General features: G+C 36.4%; 1 pseudogene; it reads left to right on the top strand.

The window, feature by feature from the left end:
* Positions 1-423: 423 nt before the first annotated feature.
* LOC130033876 (uncharacterized) lies at positions 424-517 on the top strand (annotated as a pseudogene).
* The last annotated feature ends 16,229 nt before the right edge of the window (positions 518-16,746 follow it).

The raw sequence follows: 16,746 nt of genomic DNA, 5'->3' as shown, positions 1-16,746 counted from the left end.
TGAAATCATCAATATGCTTCTCAGCTCATCCTTCAGGACAAAAATCCTACATACATTCAAGGTGGTCAAAGTGCAGACAACACCATCCACCTTTTCCTGGAGAAGTACACGGGACTGAGGTGAAAACAGCAAAAGGCTCTAATTTAATGGTCTTAATTAAGGTTTCAGGGAACGACATTAAACAAACTCATATACCATCTTCCAAAAGAATTATTTTGTAAAACTGATGCCTAGGGTATGGTAAAAGATAATATGGTAAAAACCATATTTTTCTTTCTGGGACATTAAATTTCTAAATCTATTTATTCATGCTGCTTTGAAATACATTCCTTGATTAGGAATCATTGTCTGCCATAGGAGTGAGGAAGGACAACACTCAAAGTAATAAGAAGAGAAAAATATGGAAAAATTAACTCCTACTAAGTTTAACACATATACTAAAATTGAAATGATAAAATGATGAGCATGGTCCTTCCACAGAGCTGATATGCAAACTTGTAAAGCATTCCATATTTTTGTTGCAAGAAGAATGAACAGGTCTACTTTAAGCTAAGACAATCCCCACAAGTACAAAAATTCTACATAAAGAGAGCACAAATCCACACCACAACAATCTCTCTCAATGTCAATGGACTAAATGTGCCAATTCAGAGGCACAGAATGGGAAGATGAATTAGAAAACTGAAACCAACATTCATTCTGCTGCCTGCAAGAAACACGTCTGAACAATCAAAGCACCCATGGGCTAAAAGTAAAAGTCTGGGAAACAAGTTTTCAAGAAAATATCACCTCCACAAAGCTGGAGTGGCGATACTAGTATCAGACCACATGGACTTCAGGCTAAAGATTATCAGAGACAGTGAAGGTCATTTCTTAATGATCATGGGATATGTACATCAGAAAGAACTCACCCTCCTCAATGTATATGATCCTAATGACAGACCAGGAAAATACTTAAAAACAACTTCTAATTGACTTATAGAAAAACATTGATAGCAACACAATACTAGAAGGAGATTTCAACACTTCTTTGACACTTCTCCATAGATCAAACAGACTGAAGCTCAGCAAGGAAATATTTTCTTTAAGGGGAGTAATGAACAACCATTGGCTTAGGGAAGAAATCAAAGAGGAAATAAAAAATTTCCAGAAACAAATGAGAATGAGGACACGAGCTACCATAACTTGTGGGACACAGCAAAAGCAGTGTTAAGAGGAAAGATTATAGATCTGCCAGAATTCATTAGGAAGAAAGAAAGGGCCTACATGAATAAATTAGAGGTCAAGATTTTGTAAAATGACCAACAAAAGTAGTCCAAAATAGGCTGGAGGAAGGAAATAATAAAACTTGTACCAGACATCAATGAGCTACAATCCCAAAATACAATCCAAAAGACCAATAAAAGCAAAAGCTGGTTCTTTGAGAAAATAAATAAGATCAATAAACCATGAGAAGCCTCTCAAAAAAACAAAGAGAAAGAATTCTAATAAATCAAATCAGAAATGCAAAGGGGGTTATCCTAATAGAAACTACAGAAATACATAGGATCATCAGAGATTATATTGAGATTCTTTGCAGCAGGAAATGAGAGAATTTTGAATAAATTGATAAATTATTGGATTCCAATTACCTCCCAAGGCTGAACCAAGAAGATTTGGAATACTTGAACCTATCACTAACAAGGAAATTGAAATGATGGTCAAAAGTATCCCTGCAAACAGAATCCATGGCCCAGATGGATTCAATAGTGAACTATTTCAAACCTTTAAAGAGGAACTGCTTCCAACATTTTTAAGATTTTCCAGGAATTGAAGAAACAGAAATACTCCCAAATAGTTTCTATGAGGCAAAGATCACCCTAATACTCAAATCGATAGAGACACCACAAAAAAAGAAAATTACAGACGTATTTCCTTGATGAATACAGATACAAAGATTTTCAAGAAAATACCAGCAAAGAGAATCCAGAAACTCAACAAAAGATCACACACTATGACCAAATAGGTTTAGCTTGTGGATGCAAGGATGGCTTAACATTCTCTAGTCAATCAACAGAATACACCATCTCAATAAAATAAAGATAAAAGTCATATGATCATATCAATAGATGTAGATAAAGCATTTGATAAGATCCAGCACCCATTCATGATGAAAAACTCTCAACAAAATTGGATTTGAAAGTACTTTCCTCAATCTAGTCAAAGCAAATTACCACAAACCCACGGCAAGCATTATTCTCAAGGGGGAAAAACCAAAGACTTGGAGCAGAAATCAATGAACTAGAATCCCAGAATACAATCAGGCACAAAACAAGTTACCCACTCTCACACCTCCTATTCACCATAGTACATAAAGTACTTGCCATATGATTTCGGTAAAAAAAAAAAAAGATATCAAGGGCATCCAGATAAAAAAGGAAGAACTCAAGCTTTTACTATTTGGAGATGACATGATACTATACTTATAAAATCCCAAAGAATCTACAAAAAAGCTCCTGGGAACAATAGATTTGTTTAGTAAAGTAGCATATTACAAAATCAATATCTGGTACTCCATGGCTTTCCCATATATTAATAATGAAAGAGAAAAAAGAGATAGAGAAAAACAATCCCATTCACAATAATACCTCAGAAAATAGAGTATAATAGAATCAACTAAAAAGGTTAAGGAACTATACCAAAAAAAAAAAAAAACCTACAAAACACTACTTCACGAAATAAGAGAGTATATGAGGAAATGGAATCACATCCCATGCTCATGGATTGAGAGGTTTAACACTGTCAAAATGGCAATCCACCCCAAAGCTCTATAAAGATTTAATGCACTTTCTATAAGGATACCCATAACATTTTTCAAAGAAATAGATTAATCACTCTTAAACTCATACAAAACCATAAACTCCCATGAAGAGCTAAAGCAATCTTTGGTAAAAAGAAGAAGGGAACACCTTCCCCAAGTTCAAACCCTACTACAAAGTTTTAGTAATCAAAATACCATGATATTCAGATAAAGACAGGTCTCAGATCAATGGAATATAGTCAAATATCCTGACGCTGGCCCTCAGATTATTATTACCTAATCTTTCTTAAAGGCTCAAGAAATATGAAGTTGAGCTAGGAAGTCTCTTCAGCAACTGGTGCTGGGAAAACTGGACAGCAATATGCAAAAAAAATGAACTCAGACCTCCTTATAGTGCCAGGCACAAAGTCAGATCAAATGTATTAAAGACCTCACTATCATACCTGAATTCTTAAGATATATGGAGAAAAATGTGGGAAGATCCCTTCATGACATTAAAGCTAAGGGAAACTTCTAGAATGAAACACCACTGACCAAGGAAGAGGAAGTGAAGATAAACAAATGAGACTAGATTAAACTAAGAAGTTTCTGCAACTCAGAAAAAATGGTGACCATGATCGAAAGACAGCCCACATAATGTGGAAAAATTATTTATGCAATACCCATACAATTAACCTCAAAATTCTGACTCCTGTATCATTAAGAACACTAAATAGTTCCTGTGAATTTTATTCTTCTTCACATATATTTACTCTAAAATATTTTAGATACACTTTTAAACCACAGGTAAAAAGGAAAAATTATAAGTTTTTTTAAAAATAAAAAATAACCCCTATACATAGCCAGGTGCGACCCAAAAAACAAAAAAGCAAGCAAGCAAGCAAGCAAGAAAAAATTTAAAAATTAAAAAATAATGCCGTTTGCAATGCTAAGGATCAATCCCAGATCATCATTCTTTGCGTTTTTGGGTCACACGTGGCGATGCACAGTGGTTACTCCTGGCTCTGCACTCAGGAATTACTCCTCACGGTGCTTGGGGGGACCATACAGGATGCTGGGAATCTAACCTGGGTATGCCGTGTGCAAGGCAAATGCCCTACCTGCTGTACTATAGCTCCAGCTCCCCCCCTCCCTGTGATTCATCATCTTGAGGGCCTCAGATTTTTACCTTCCATTTGGAAACTTCATCTTTACATTGACACAGTAAATTGAAACCACAGAACCATTGAACGGCATGTTATAATGGTAGCAGCCATGAGCAAACATTGATAACCCATTAGTTGGCATGAATGACTTCTGTCTCAGAGGCTTCACTTCTGAGGATACCGGTCACTATCTCCTTTCTGTTACATATCCCAGGATCAGAACCTACATCAGGCCATCAGTAGAAATTGTCCACCCGAAAGCTAGCCTTCCACTGGGATCAGAATCCTTGATCCATCTAACTTGAAATTTTTCATTCATGACTTGTTGACCTTGTTTCAGGTGGATGCATCCAGAGCATAAACTCAGCTTCCCGTTGTTTCCATAGGAAACCCAAATACCTAAGAATGTTATCATTTCTGACGCCACTCTTAAATATTTTTTTGGAATCCCACGGTAAGATACTATCATTCGTGTTATAATATTACTGTTATCTATAGTTCGGTCTCCCCAAAGAACTCTCTACCCTCCTCACTCCAAGTGCAGACTCCAGTGTATCATGATCCTGAACGTACTTATAATAGTTTCACTCAGGTTCTCCCCTAAAGTGTACAAGTTAAGTTCATACCAATCCAAGTTCTTATTCCTAAACTACCAGAGTGGGCTTGTTCCTCAAGCTTGTGTTCTCCCTTGAAGAAATACCGTGCTTCCTTTCTCTATGTCTCTCTTTGCTTGTTTTGTTAAATGACTGTTCTCGCTTGAACATATATTCCATTCCACCCTACAACTGTTTCACAATTTTCTAAGAGTTTTTCAATAAAATATATTTTGTTTCACTAAACTAAAACTTTGAAAACACCAGAGCATTGTTAAAACCAGTATTTGTATCTTTTAAACCACAAATTTTGAAAATGAAAGGTGGTAAAGCAATGGAATACTACTCAGTTGTATGAAGTGAAATCTTCTTATTATTTGTATATAAAATGTATAACATGAGGAAATTATGTTTAGTGACAAAAACCAGGCAGAGAAAGATAGGCATCCTACAAGTTCATGCCTATGTGGCATATGGAGAAAACAAATTAAAAGAATAAAATGAGACAGACAAACGTCTAAAACATTATTTATATTCTATGATTTATAATTCAATTAACAATGGTTTCTCATACACATAATTCCAACAAGACACTCCTTATTCTCTCAAAGAACAAACCCTCCCTCTCCCCCAATCCCCCAGAATCCCTCCCTCCTAATCCCCTGACCCAATTGTGTGGATCAGTTCTCCCCTTACATTGCTCTTGAACATTTGTTGCTACCTTGCTGTGTGTCTTTTCATCCCACATATGAGAAAAATCTCTCTGTATCTGTTCCTTTCCTTAAGGCTAACTTTACATGCATGATATCCTCTAGTTTCATCCAATGTTGAAAATTACATAATTTTGATCTTTTCAAAGCAATAAAAACAAACTTTAGAACTATGAGACTATTTAGTTACCAGATCGAAAAGTATAATCAAAGTGGGAAAACTAAACAATGGTGAATGACAGAGTAGGCCTTTCAGTAGTGAGTGTAATGTGATACATGCAAGTAGATTCTGCATAATCCTAAAATTTATGAAATTCTATAATGTAATTCTATAAGGTAATTTTAAATAATCAAAAAAGTATTTAAATAATTTACATTTATCTATGATTATGACGTATCTTTTGTGTCAAACTATCAGAAATAAAAAGAATGTGAGATAGAGATATGGTGTATCACTATACTTTTAAACAAGAGAAGCGCTAAAAATTTCTGTGTCTTGATGAACTCTCATATAAATTGACTCCAAAATCAAATTAATATACTCAAGGAAAAATAAAAGTCAACCAATTTAATCTTTTGCCTTCACTCAGGTTCCCATCTGCTGATCTCTGGCAGACGAAACAATTTTTATTTTATTTTATTTTTTTAAAATTTTTATTAGTGAAACACCATGATGTACAGTTGTACATTTACAAATTTTTGTGCTTGGGTTTTGATTATACAATGATCAAATGCCCATTCTTCCGCCAGTGCCCATTTTCCACCACCATGTATTCCAGTATCCCTCCCACACCAATCCCCCCCCCCCCCATCCCACCCTGCCTCTGTGGCAGGGCATTCCCTTTTTTTTCTCTCTCTCTTTTTGGGTGTTGTGGTCTGCAAAAGAAGCCTTAAATTGCAATCATGTTCAGTCCATAGTCAGAATTTTTATTTTCAAAGTATTTCTTGGCAGAGGTTTGGCATTCTTTGCTAGCAACCAACTCATTTTCTTCTGCATTTTTTTTTCTAGAAATATATACTTATACTAAGACTGATTAGTTATGGCACCAAATTGACAAATGTCCCTGTTTTTACTTCAGTTCTATTTCCTAATTATCACAAATTATTAGCAGTGGATAGAAAATAACTAGCCCAAAATTCGTGGGGGAAATGGAAATGTTTATGCTTTCCATAGTTTGGAAAATCCCTGTCACTAGTATAGTGACATACATCTAAATTTGTAAACAAAATGATTAAGAAGAGGTAAACCATGACTGCCACTTCAAGGAAGAATGGGCCTTCAGCAAATATCCTTGGTTTCAGAAGGATGGCTCTGACTTGGATTGGGGGCAAACATGAGAGCTGTGAGCTACCTGCAGTTAACACATGCTCTGAGGCTATGTGGTGACACTGCTGAGAAATGTCGAGAGCCCTGATTAGGTAGGGTCATGGGGGAGAATGGAATGATGACAAGAAAACAGAGAAACAGGACAAGATCATAGATTCCTTTGAATAAAAGTTTTCATCTCTAATGTATTAATCTGTGAAAAAGAGAACCAACTTCTTATCATTCTTCCTGGCAATATATTATCCTTACATAATGCTTCAGGAAAAAAACGCTTCCCTTGTTAGTTATTTTAGCCTGAATATCTGTGAGGTCTTTGAACTCTTTCTATATATACAGTGCTGATGACTGAAACCAATCTCACTATTCAAGTATCTAAACTGCAATGTTCAGACCATTTAGCTCTCTAAACTCTGATGGCTCCAAATCTTCTAAGATCAGCTTTCATCTCTTCCATGATATCCAGGCTTCTCTTCTGAACTGTCAACTCTCCCTTTCTTTCTCCCTCTCTCTACCAACTATGGTCTCCCTGCCAAAATTTGCCAAGACAAGCCTTCTTGAAATATAGACATAAGTTGACTTCTCCTTTTTTTTAAATTTAGGCAATTTTGATTTTCAAAGTCATTTATATTGGAGATTTGTCATACAATATTCCAATTCTAATCACACCACCAGTGTCTGCATCCCTCCACCAACAAATTACCCATTTTTCCCTGCATTCCCACCGATTTCCTTGACAAACACATTTTGAAGTTTTACTATTGTACTTTGGGTTGATACATACAGTAGTGTTGGCATTGGTGGTTAAGACATAAACCTCAACTTTTTCATGCTGGCCTTACTGGATCAATGCCCACTGACACCATGTAGGGGAAATATATGAGAACAAATCATTTAGCTCCAAATTTTTCTAATAATCTTTAAACAGTTCTGATCGAAAAGAAAATAGTGAGAACTGGAGGAGACAACCCCTTGTCAGCCTGCAAAGTCTTTTCATTTTTCCACATTACAAAAGAAGAAATCAGTGAAGGAGGTCTGTCATCACGCAACTTAGGTGACCCTGCTGAGATGTGTTCAACAGGGTGTTTTGTGCTCTTCTCTCCTTCCACCAGAAGTCCCAACCCTATGATTTTTGTCTCTTCAGTCCGCATAAAATGAAAAAGTTTTACCACACAGACATCCATGCAATGAGCCCAGCCAAGGTGATAAAAATGAATTTCAGCACATTCATAGGTTATTCAAGGTGGTAGAATCTAAATATCATATTTTTGTATTGAATATGCAGGAGACACATATTACAAACCTTTTCATGATTCAGTTTCAATCATAGGATATTTTAACACCTAACCTCCACTAGTATACATTTCCATTGCTAATGTCCCCAGTTTCTCTCCCACCACTCCCTCTCCCAACCCCAAACCCCACCTGACAGCCTGCTGTCTCTACACTATGGCAGGCACCTCTCTCTCTCTCTCTCTCTCTCTCTCTCTCTCACACATACTTTGGGCATTATGGATTGTAATACAGAGAGGGAGAAGTTCTCACGTTTATTCCTTTACCTACTTTCAGGACTCAGTTCTCACCCAGAGTAATCACTTCCAACTATCATTGTCATAGCGGTCCCTTCTTCGGCTACATGCAAAAACATAGGCTCAGAACTCTGCCTAACACCATGTACAAAAGTAAGATCAAAATGGATTAAAGACCTCAACATCAGACCAGAAACCATAAGGTACATTGAAGATAAAGTTGGCAAAACCCTCCATGACATTGAAGCTAATGGTATCTTCAAAGATGCCACGCCACTGGCCGAGCAAGTGAAAACAGAGATAGATAAATGGGACTATCTTAAACTAAGAAGCTTCTGCACCTCCAAAGAAACAGTGACCAAAATACAAAGACAGTCTACAGAATGGGAAAGGATATTCACCGAATACACATCTGAGAAAGGGTTGATATCCAGGATATACAAAATACTGGTTAAACTCCACAAGAAGAAAACATAGCGGTCCCTTCTTTATTCCAAATGCTCGCCTTCAGCACTTGTGGCAAGCGTCCAACCATTGACCATTTCTCCTGGCCGGTGTTTCTGCTATCCTTGGGTATTAGTCTCACATTCTGGTTTTTTATATCCAAAAAATGGGGTAGTCCAATCAGTATACCCCTTTCCTTCTGACTGATTTCATTGAGCATGATATTCTTCCCTGTACATCCATTTGTAAGCCAATTTCATGATGTCAGTTTCCTGCCAAATGCGTAGTATTCAATTGTGTAGGTATACCATAGTTTCTTCTGGCTATTGTGAATGGTACTGCAGATGGTATTTCTGTTGTAAATATCTTGTTTAATGTAAATTACATAGGAAAATACTTCCCACGTTCCAAACATACAGAATCCACTCACTAACAGAGCTTTTTTTAATTTTTTAAAAAAATATAATTTATTATGATGCTTTCTAAAAAAGGGAAGCTATTAACAAAAATTCAGGGAAAACATATTCTATAAAAGCGAAAAAATATAACCTTAAGAAAGGACAACAGGTACGTGTTCTTGCTCCTCAAAAATCCATGTGTTTCTTGATATATTGTCAATATCTTTCGATAGCCTTAAAATTCTTCAACTTAATTTCTAAACACTATTTAAAGTTATATTAATTTAATAGGTGTAATCAGCTTTATAGAATATTTATTTGATTCTTTCATATTTTACATAAACAACGTTTGAATTAACCAGAGCACTGTAGCACTGTCCTCCCATTGTTCACTGATTTGCTCGACCAGGCACCAGAAACGTCCCTATGGTGAGACTTGTTGTTACTGTTCTTGGCATGTCGAATACTTCACAGGTAGCTTGCCAGGCTTTGCCATGAGGGAGGGTTACTCTCAGTAGCTTGCTGGGCTCTCTGAGAGGAGGAGAGCAATCGAACCCAGGTTGGCCATGTGTAAGGCAAACGTCTTACTCACTGTGCTATGGCTCCTGCCCATATATATATTTATACATATATATGTGTATTTACAGACACATACATATTGATATATTCCTCTTACACGGCTCTTAAGTTCCAACTCATATTTTTTCCTTCTCCAATTCTTTACTACTTCTCTCCCCATACTTGGGGCTCAACTAATTTTCCGAGTCCCCTCAGATGCATTTCTGAGGCCATGATAAAGGAATGCATAACACATACATGCAAGGAAGGCACAAAGCATATGTAGATAAATTTCATATGGACATATAATTGTGATGACAAGTTTACAAACTGTATTCGCTTCAAGTACAGAGTTCCTGATCTCTGGAACTGTGTATTCATACTCCATGCACCGTCAAATATCCAGCTACTGTCCACAACTAACTAACAACAATCCCCTACCCATTTCAGTCATTTACTTCCCCTCCTATAAGGACGATTTTGATGTCAGAGTGTAAAGGTTTTATTTTACTTTTGTTTTATTAGTCCATAAGCTCAGGTGGTGGATTACTCAAATGTCTTTATTTGAGCTCCTTAGTATGTCTAAAATATAATGTAATCAATGAGGAAAAACACTTTGTATGTGAGAGAAAGTAAGCCAATGTCTAAAATCACACAGCAAATGTCAAAGTCAAGCTAAAATGAGGCTTATAAAATTCTACTTGAATACTTACCTTCATTACTCCGTGCTGTTTTTACTTGACTGCTAAGTTTATGGATGATAAATCTAATGAAAAGCTTTGAAAAGTATTATTCCTTACCTGACATGGTCAGCGAAGAGGAAATACCGATGAAAGGTAGACGAGAAGAGGAGATGGTAGGAGAGTACGTCTGAACACTGAAGAGGCTTAAGACCACAAGTGTTCAGTACAAATGAGTGCTCACACGTGATTGGTCATTGGTCACTCGTCACTTGCCATGATGTTTCAAATTTGTTTACAAACTACTACATGGGACCCCCAAGATTCTACCAGTTGGAGGTTTGTTTGGTGGGAGAATGATGTCATAAAGTAGGCAGTTGAAAGTTAGAGCCTAGCCAATCAGGAGGTCAGAATCCCAAGAAGACCACCGGATTGGATAGAGAGCACGGTAAAATGAAGCAGGCTACGGAGATGGAATCCTACAAGACAGTTATAACAGGTTCATCTTCGTCAGACTCTTGTGTTAGAAAAATATTCTCATTATACTCAAGAGCTTACATATTTCATTAACAAATCAAAAAAATTACTAAATAATCGTTTATATTGCACTGTTAAAGAAACAACATTTGGTATTACTAGTATATTTTAGATAACTTTTACAGCACAGCAGGTAGGGCATTTGCCTTGCAGGAGGCCAACCCTGATTCCGATTCCTCTGCCCGGCAAACTACCCGTGTATCTCATCCACATAGCAAAAGCCTGGCAAGCTCCCCATGACCTATTCGATAGGCCAAAACCAGTGTCAACATGTCTCACAATTTGGTTTAAGATGTTACTGGTTCCCGCTCGAGCAAATGGATGAACCGCGGGAGGACAGTGCTACAGTGCTATGATTGAAAAAAATTGTGGTTTCTTTCAATATGACAACACTTACTAGGATAAGTTGTAGATGAATCGCGATGTGTTAAAACAAATAAAATGAGAAGAAATAGTAAATGCACAGGTATCTTATTTGTACAAAACTAACAGTTGTTCTCAGTGTAAAACTGTAGAAGATAAAGAAAAACATATGCTCATTGGTGCAAAATTTTACAATCTGAAAGAAAAGGACAAAAACCAAATTAAGTGATCAAAAAACAAGCAACACCAACAAATAGTGGCAATTAATATGATAGGCCAAGGATGAAAGGTTTTAAAAAATTAGTGCTGTGAAATAAATCAGTATTTTTCTATTAAATTTGAATAGAAAAAATAAGCATAAAACATGATCATATAATGTCTATTGAAAGAAGTGTAAATGACTAGTAAACACAAGAGCAATTTTCTTTTTTTTGAATTTTTGTTTTGTTTTGTTTTGTTTTATTAGTGAAACACCATGAGGTACAGTTGTAGACTTACAAGTTGTTGCACTTGGTTTTGAATTATACAGTGATCGAGTACCCATTCCACCACCAGTGACCAATCTCCACTCCCACCAATCCAAGTATCCCTCCTACTCCCCATCCCCCATCTCACCTGCCTCTTTGGTAGGGCACTACCTTTTGTTCTATCTCTCCTTTTGGGTGCTATGGTCTGCAGAAGGGACATTGGGTGGCAATCCTGTTCGGTCCTTAGACTACTTTCAGCAGGCATCTCCCATCCTGGGCAGATCTTCCCAGCACCCTTTATTGGGTGCTCCCTTCTCTATCTGCGCTGCCTTTACCCCTAGACAGTGCAGCTGACCTCTAAGCCATGGAGTGAACAACCTGGTATTTATCATAGCTGTTCTTGTGTGTTAATTTCTTATTTTGTTCCTTTATGTTACCCAGATGAATGCAATCTTTCTATATCTGTTCCTCTCTTTCTGACTCATTCCCCATAGCATAATATTTTCCATGTAGTACCACACAAGAGCAATTTTCAAGCTCACTAGTAGACAAAGAGCACAAATTAAAAAGAGAAATTAAAATTTCCCCCCAAATAACAAATATTGAAAAATCAGGTGCTATCTTTCCCTAGCAAAGATGCTAGAAAATAGATCTTTTCAAGTTATTTTATTGAGAGTTAAATCTGTATAATATTTAGGCAATATATATCTTAAAGCAGTTTAATGTTCATTAAGTCACTGTCACTGTCACTGTCCTCCCGTTGTTCATCGAATTTCTGGAGAGGGTCCAGTTAGGTATCGAGTGTGAGACTTTGTTGTAAGTTAGCTTTTGTGTGTGTATATGGAAATTCAGGGATCAAACCCAAAACCTCCCAAATGTGAGGCAAATATTTTACCACCGAGCTATTTTTCCAACCACAGTTAATAATTTTGCTTTTGCTTCTATAGTGCGAAGAATAGAAACCAAAATTTCATACGTGAAAGCCAAGTTCTTTTGTCCTGAGCTACATATCGGGTCATAAGTAAGTTAGTTCTTAAGAATTGATATTAAGGAAACAATTAGAAAAGTAGACAAATAGATATAAATGTTCACATCAATGTCATCTTAGCTGGAAAACATTACAATTATAAAATCTCAATAAACATTTTATAGTAACAGAAATTGTCTATTTAAAAATCATACTTGTATATAGACTAATATAAATGCATAATTGAAAGACTCCAAAGAAATGTATGTCCATTTTAATTGTATGCTTATTGTGGTTCTATTTTCTTCTTAATATAGTTATCCCATTAGCAATACAAATTTGGACTGCTATATTATATTTTTCAATAATTATATTTCGAGAATTTTTGGACGTTGATATGTATGTGAAATAATTAAAGATGATCAATATATCCGAGAAATATTAAAAAAATCTAAGAAAAAGTATGCCATGCATGCATGTATAAAATATATGCAGATAATTGATTTGAATGGACCCCAGACTTAATATAGGGATTAAAGCACTTACCGTGCATACAGTCAACCCAAGTTAATGGTTGGCACTACCAGGAATAAACCGTGAGCACAGATTCTGAAGTCCCATTTACCACATACTATGGCCCAAATACCCCACAAAAATAGAAATATAAATTATCACTTAATAAAATCAAATACAGATGTATTATATAGTCTATTATAAAATCGATTAAAGTTTTGAAGTATACCAAAATTTACAGATGGACAGGCCACACATAGCACTAGTTGCAGACAATGGAATTAAATACAATTAGAAAACCATGTTCTTGGTTAATAGCAGACTATCTATTAAATTTGGGGGTTTTCAAACATTATAGAGGAGTTAGCATAGTTAAGCTCTATGTTACTCAAGAATCAGTTATGTGTTTTTCTTTTCTATTCTTCCCTTTATGTGGGGAGTGCAGTGCACCCAGATGTGCTCCGGGCTCCCTTCTGACTCTGTATCCAGAGATCACCCCTGGCAGGCTCAGGGTTCTGGGGATTGAATTCAGGTTAGCTGCATACAAGGTAAACACCCTCTACAGGCTGCACTAGCTCTTTGGCCTATATGTTTCTTTTAGAAAATTACATGTGAATAAAACATTTTAATAATTAAAAATCACTTCTAATAAAACATTTAATTAAAAAGTTTAATGCAGGCAAATACTGTTTTAATCATTAAAGTCAATTTAAAAATTAGAATACTATTTGGTAAAGCATAGAAACATAGCAAAAAATAGATGATATATATTTTTTTTGAAAGTTGGTAACTGGAACACATTGTCCTTTTCCTTTTCAAGGATAAGATGAATCCATAGCGTAGATTTGTTCACAAAAAATGCTATATTCTCTCCTGAATGCGTATTTAAAAATACTTGCCAAAGTGCCTATTTCTCAACATTTTGAGTACTATAGGCCTCTTTGCTATTGTTAGATCTTTCTCTTGTTTCATTTTTACTTTATGTTCCAATTTTTTTATTTTTAATTTTCAAATTTTTATTAGTGAGACACCATGAGGTACGGTTGTAGACATATGAATTTTTGTGCGTGGGTTTCATTTATACAATGATCAAATACCCATCCCTCCACCAGTGCCCATTTCCCACCACCAGGGATCCCAGTATGCCTCCCACCCCCCATCCCCTCATCCCACCCTGACTCTGTGGCAGGGCATTCCCCTTTGTTCTCTCTCTCCTTTTAGGTGTTGTGGTTTGCAAAAGAGGCATTGAGTGACAATCATGTTTGGTCTATAGTCTATGTTCAGCATGCTCTCCCATCCTGGGAGGATCCTCCCAACACCCTTTATTTGGTGCTCCATTCTCTATCTGAGATGCCTTTTCTGCTAGCGTGTGTGGTTGGTCTCCAAGCTACGAGGAAAAATTCCTGACACTAATCTCGGCCACTCTTGGGAGTTAGTCTCCTGTTTTGTTATTTTATGTTCTCCGGGTGAATGCAATCTTGTTCTTTCTGTCCCTCTCTTTCTGACTCATTTCGCTGAACATGATACAGTCCAGGTAGTACCACTCCTATGTAAATTTCATGCTCTTCCTGCCTGAAGACTTCTCTCTGGCTTCCTGAAAGAACAGGGAGGGGAGAGACAATGTGCTGTCCTAAGCAAACACAGGAGGGGAAGAATTATCTAAAAAACATACGAAAAGAGGCATTGAGTGGCAATCATGTAATTGTGATGACTAGTTAACAAACTGTATTCCCTTCAAATACAGACTTCCTCATCTCAGCAACTGTGTATTCATACTCCATGCACTTTCAAATATCCAGCTACTGTGCACAACCAACTAACAGCAGTCCCCTACCCATTTCAGTCATTTACTTCCCCTCTTGTAAGGACTATTCTGATGGCAGAGTGTAAAGGTTTGACTTTGCTTTTGTTTCATTACTCCATTCAGTTTTTTTCTTTATATTCCAGAAACAAATCAAATGTTTTTTTTAAAAAAAAAAAAAATAAAGGACAGGAGGTGATATCAGGCAACAAATGAAATAGTTGATCTGGCTGAGAATCAGCAAGAGTCTTTCAGGTCAGTGTGAGGAAAGGAACATCCAGTTGTCCTTCCCAGCATATTTCCAAAGGGCGGGCTTGGAGCAGGGTACATGCTGGGAAGAAGCCCAGGACACTAGTAGTGTCTTGAACATCTTGGGGCCTATTTTCTTATTTGAAAATGTAATGGTATTGACCTCAATTGCAAACCACAACACCTCAAAGCAAAGAAAAACCAAAAGGGAATGCCCTGAGGTGGGGCGGATTTGGGGAGATGGGGGGTGGGAGGGTCACTGGGTTCCTTGGTGTTGGAGAATGGGCACTGGTGGAGGGATGGGTACTTGACACTTGTATAACTGAAACCCAAGCACAAAGGTTTGTAAGTCTACAACTGCACCTCATGGTGTTTCACTAATAAAAATAAATAAATAAAAACAAAAAAATTAAAAGTGCTATCAGCTGGTATAAGAAAAAAATATAATGGTGTTGACTACATTACATCAAGATCATTTTTAGCTATATGATGCTATGATTCATCTTTGATTCACTGATTGATACTTTGAAATGTCCCAGTTCATTCTCATTCAGAGAAGTCATTTATTTCTTCGAGTATTGATTTGTACAGGGAATTTCTCAGAAAATTCTTTATATAATGTATATTCAGGGACTCAATAATAATGTTCTTATTACCATTTTCAAAGAATACAAAAATACACTTTTAATAAGATTTTCTTGGTTCTCTATCTAAAAGATAAATGACAAGAAATAAGTTTAACTCAATATTTTCTAAAGCGCATTACATTAGTACTTGAAAAGAAATTTTAAAAGATTCTTGGAGATGGGAGGAGGAAAAGTCATGGATCCATAAGGATTAGTACAAGTCTTTGGGTGTGTGTGAGGTAGGGGAGTGTCTAGAAAAGTTGAGATCACACTCAGCTATGTGATCTAATCTCTATATATCTATTCTCTAAATTAGATACCAGCGATGTTTCCACACAGATGTATTCATATGAATATCATGTACACTAGTGAGATCCAGGGAAATAATTCTTAGGACTGACATTCTTGTAAATTTAAGTAGTAATCAGGTTTTTATGATTAAGTTGTTATGATTTCATAGGCAGTGTTTGTTTCCTTAACCTATGTGGAATGTCTTTAAAAGACCAAATATAGGAACATTCTTTCATTTTTAATTTAATATAGAAAATGCTGAAATTAAAGGTTAAATAGAGATGAATATCTTTTTCAATAATCTATTTGGGACACTGTCCTTTACTTGTTTTATTAGGAACTGAATGTGTTAACCTATGATCTCTAATTCCATGCCTAGACCTCCATTCTCTACTTGTACCAATGAAGACAAACTTCAATTTAGGCCCAGTTTTCAATAATCTCAACTAAATATTTGCTGGAGCGATAGCACAGTGGGTAGGGCGTCTGCCTTGCACGCAGCCAACATGGCCGACCCGAGTTCAAGTCCTCCACCCCTCTCGGAGAGCCCGGCAAGCTACCGAGAGTATTCGATATGCCAGACACATTAACTAAACATTAAAGTAAAAAATAAGTCTGCTCATATAATTCTGTTATCCAGCAGTTGTTTAAGATGCTTACACAAATGAACAGAATATTGAGAAAGAAAAATTCTGTTTGAAGAAGGCACAGAATACATGTTGTAATTGACCATATAAAAGAAAGAAAATTA

Source organism: Sorex fumeus, unplaced genomic scaffold, assembly GCF_029834395.1.
Source record: "Sorex fumeus unplaced genomic scaffold, SorFum_2.1 ptg000054l, whole genome shotgun sequence".
NCBI lineage: Eukaryota > Metazoa > Chordata > Mammalia > Eulipotyphla > Soricidae > Sorex > Sorex fumeus.
The sequence above is the reverse complement of the archived record's forward strand: the minus strand, read 5'-3'. Positions and strand labels throughout refer to the sequence as shown.